We start from the raw sequence: 4689 nt of genomic DNA on the forward strand, positions 1-4689 counted from the left end.
TCCAGGAAGAAAAGTCCTAGCCTATACAGGCTGTCCCTACAACTGAAACCCTCCAGTCCCATTTGTGCTATTTAAATAAATGATTTTTATGATTAATAACTTTGGTGAAACCTAGTGTCACTTTAGAAGACATTGAGGTCTGTTGCAGTTGTCTATGTGCTCAAACCAGGATTACAACTTTGATCTAGACTTTCAGGGACCAATATTATAAATTTAACTTATGTATGACATTAGTATGCAAGTGCACAGCCAGTACAGACACCCTGTACATCAAACACTAAACTATTCATTATTTGTTTCACAGCAGTGAGAAAATAACGTCTAATGGAATTAAATCCAAAACGTTCCTTTAAAAACTTTATATATATATATATATATCAATTCATTAGAAAGATGGCACGTCAAACAGTTCGACACTCTCCCAGTCCTGCACTGGCATGCTAGGCTTGACTTCTGTTCTCAAGTTCTGTAGTGGCCTTGAAGCCTAACGTTCCGACTCTGAAGTAAAATGCTACAATTCTAGCCACAACGAGTTGTTTATTTCTGGTTTCTACTGATATTTTTGAAATTTTTGTTTAAACATATTTTCAGTGACTGCTATGAGAAATTGATAATACAACACAGGAATTGCTCTAAAGTTTCAATTTCACCTTTATTGTTTACAACTTCCCATTGGCAAGAATTCAGCAATATCCCAGGGGAAATTTCTGATGATGAGAGTTATCATGAGCATAATTTGTTACAGTAATTTGATATGTAAACAGTGTGATAATGACATCCAATCTTAAAATCTGTTTTTCAAACAGTATCCCTCTTCCATGTATACAAGTGAATTTTTTTACAGTGTACAAGTATAATCAGTGCAGATACATGCAAAATTATGTTTTGAAGATTTGAGTGTCAATAGAGAATAATATAGCAGTACCTGTTTATCATCTTCATTCAGAAAAAATTCTGAAATCTGAACTGTGTTCTTAAACATGACCATTTGAATTAGGAACAGTAATAGGCCAACTGGACCTCAAGCCTGCTCCACCATTCGAGAAGATCATGTCTGATTTGATTACTCCACATTCCCGCATACCTCTGATAACCATTCAACCCTTGACTATCAAGATATCAATTACCTCTGCCTTAAATATTTAAGGACTCTGCAGTCATGGTCTTTGAGAAACAGTTTTAGAGACTCGCAGTCCTTTGTGAAAAAAAGATATCTCCCTATCTCTGTCTAGTAAATATTCTCTGAACTGCTTCCAATGCATTTACATCATTACTTAAATATAAAGACTGAAACAGTACAAAGTAATCCAGACATAATCTCACTAATGCCCTGTATAACTGAAGCATAACTGCCTTACGTTTGTATGGAATTTCCTCGCAGTAAGCAATAACATTCTATTAGCTTTCCTAATTACTTGCTGTACCTGAATACAATCTTTTGCAAGTACTTTGACACAAAGATCTCCCTGCATCTCAGAGCTCTGCAATCTCACAACATTTAGATAATGGGCTTTGATTTTATTCTTCCAAAATGAAAAATTTCACATTTATCTACACTATACTCTTTTTGCCAGATCTTTGTCCACTCACTTAACTTGTCTACAATCCTCTTTAATCTCTGTATGTCCACTTCACAATTTATATTACTACCTATCTTAGTTCTCTCACCAGTTTAGGAATCATACCTTCAGCCCCGTTATCCAAGTCATTTATATATATATTGTAAAAAGTTAAGGCCTCAACACTGATGCTTGTGGAAAACCAATTGTCACAACTTGCTAGGAGAAAAGTACTCATTAATGATGATGCTTGTTTCCTGTAACTAGTCAATCTTCTGTCAATGGCAATATGTTACCCCTTATACCACAAGCTTTTATTTTCTGCAATAACCCTTGTGGCACCATGTCAACTGCCTTCGGGAATGCTAAGCACAGTACATACGAAATGCCATGAAACAATTCTGTTCTATTAATGAATTTTCATCAAGATAAGCTGATTGCTATAAAAGATTTGACTGGTGGAAATCTTGCATGTCTGTAACTCTGAGTCACTCAAAAAAGATCATTGGTTTGTGAAGTCACTTCCTATTGGAACTTGTATTTGTCGTTTAAGACATTATCAAGAGGTTAGCTCATGACATCATTAGTGATATCACGGCATATGACATCAATGTGCAGAAGATTTACTTTAAGATGATCATACAGGGAATTCTCACCACTTGTATGTAATGCACATCACAAACATAACTTTATTAAACTAAGACCTGCTGCAGGTCCCTGAGCACACTTTCAACATGGTGGCAGTGGTAAAACTGTAAAATCTTTCCCCTGAGAAACAAGAAAGACATTGATCAGCAACCAACACTGTCGCAAAATTTAAAACAGAGGGCAGCAGCCACAACAGTCTTATTCCAATACTAAAGAGGGAAAGAAGAACAAAGTAGCAGGACAGCAGATGGGAGAAAAAGGCACCAGAGATGAAAAAAAGTAAACAAAAGAAGCCACAATAGACAGTTCAGGTGAAGACTGATAAAACGTAGGGAAAAAGACAGCAACTGCCAAGTAGATTGACAATTAAACTTCCGCGGGAAGCAAGACTGCCAGCACGTGGGACAGACAGACACCCACATCAAGCAAAAGCTCACAGCAGTCAAGCCCAATGGCAACAGTCACTGAACAGCAATGACTGAGGTTGCGAACAGCAGTAAATGAAAATACTATTCTTAACAAACGGTTCAGAAGAAGGGTCACGGGACTCGAAACATTCACTCGGTTTTCTCTCCACAGATGCTGTCAGATCTTCTGACTTTGTCAGCAATTTCTGTTTTTCTTTGTTTCAGGCCTCAAACAATAGAAATAGATGAAAGCAAGTTTAAAATCCTTCCTAACACAATGCACTCTAAAGTTAGAGACAAAAAAAAACTGCAGATGCTGGAATGCAAGGTGGACAAACAGGAGGCTGGAAGAACACAGCAGGCCAGGCAGCATCTGGAGGAAAGGGGCAGTCAGCGTTTCGGGTATTACCCTTCTTCAGGACTTCTTTCCTCCAGATGCTGCCCTGCCTGCTGTGATCTTCCGGCCTCCTGTATGGCACTCTAAAGTTAACCTTATTATAGGGCAAACCACTCTACTTGGTAGGCCATGAAGAAGCCCGAATATTGCCGCCCAAATACTTTATGAGCAGAAACAGTCTTCAAACCAAATGATATAAGGCCTTCAGAGGCTCAAGGACTAATATGAAGTGGTTCATCACCTAGAGGAATACTACTCTTTGGACCAACTCAGAAGGAAGCGAGAAGGGACAGGAGCAACCATCATCCTGTGGCATCGAAGATGACCCAATCAGCAGCATATCTGCTCTGCCATAAATACAGTATTGCCATCAAGGTTGTGGAAGGAGCTATTTAAAATGGAATGCTGCACTAAAATATTCCATGCTTTTAAACTTAAAAGCAAACCAACTGCATCCAGCATTATGCAAGAGATGTGGGAACATCTGGAATGCAGATTTTATAGTTGACTTTACAAAATACTTTTTCATCGAGACACTGATGCAAGGTCTCAATTCTTTTGGAAACAGCACAAAGGCTGAAGCCAAAACATCCCAACCTCTGAATATTCAACATCATAGCCCAGGAGGCATCCAACAAAATGCAACAGTCCAATTCAAAGGGAGAGAAATCACAGAAATGCTCAGTCATTGATTATCAAGATCGTTCACTATAAAGCTGGTCCTCTTATTTAGTAACAAGGTAGACAGATTGTGAAACCAAGCCAAATTGGAATATTTCAGGATAGAACGGCCAGCGTTATTCATTAATCTGGGGAAACTGAGCTAACTTTCACTACATTATGCCAAGGCCAAACACCAAACCAGTGTCTCTCTTCATGCCAAGAAAGTTTCATATTTTACTGTATGGAATGTTAAACAAAAAAAGAGTCAATTCAGCATATGGAAGTCACATTGCCAGTAACATAGCTGACCAGGTGGCGTCCATGAATGGTTCAGGTTCTCAAATGGCTCACCACGTATTTGTTTAGTCCTCATGCATTTGAACAAGGCAATGGAAAGGGAGGTCCATGACATGGCTCTGTAGATGAAAGCTTGGAAATACTTGTGTAGAGCTCAGTTTTCACCAAGCTGGATTCCAACAGTTGTTTCTGAAAGTTATCTTTAGATGATGAAGAGTCCAAGCTGTTAATGATATTCATTATATTGTTTGAGAGATCGTGCTTTAATAGACTATTGTTTAGACCTGCCTCTGCACTGGAGATTTTGCGAAGGACAATGAGCGCCATTTTGGACAGTCAGAAGGAATCATTTGCCACAAGGGTGATATCCTTACCATGGATCCATCACATTTGAGTGTAATTAGATTGCAGTCCCTTCAGATTGTGGGGCTCATGTTTAATCATAAATGTGAGTTCTCTAAACTTATAATTGACTTACAATTATGGTGCATGGAGGAGGACCAAGATGGGAGGTTAAAGTGTAATAGGTATTGCTCAAAGAGACTGGTAGAAGCATGTTTGTCAGCAGTGTAAGCTGACCAGGAAAGATTGGATGACCCACAATGTTTAGGTGCAGACATTCACTTTGCAAGCCTGAATGGTTTGGTTTGTAGGCCACAAATACCTGTTCACATGTTGTTCAACTATGATACCAGGACTTTTCACCCCATGAGGTTAA

The sequence above is a fragment of the Rhincodon typus genome, chromosome 8 (assembly GCF_021869965.1).
Source record: "Rhincodon typus isolate 14 chromosome 8, sRhiTyp1.1, whole genome shotgun sequence".
Classification (NCBI taxonomy): domain Eukaryota; kingdom Metazoa; phylum Chordata; class Chondrichthyes; order Orectolobiformes; family Rhincodontidae; genus Rhincodon; species Rhincodon typus.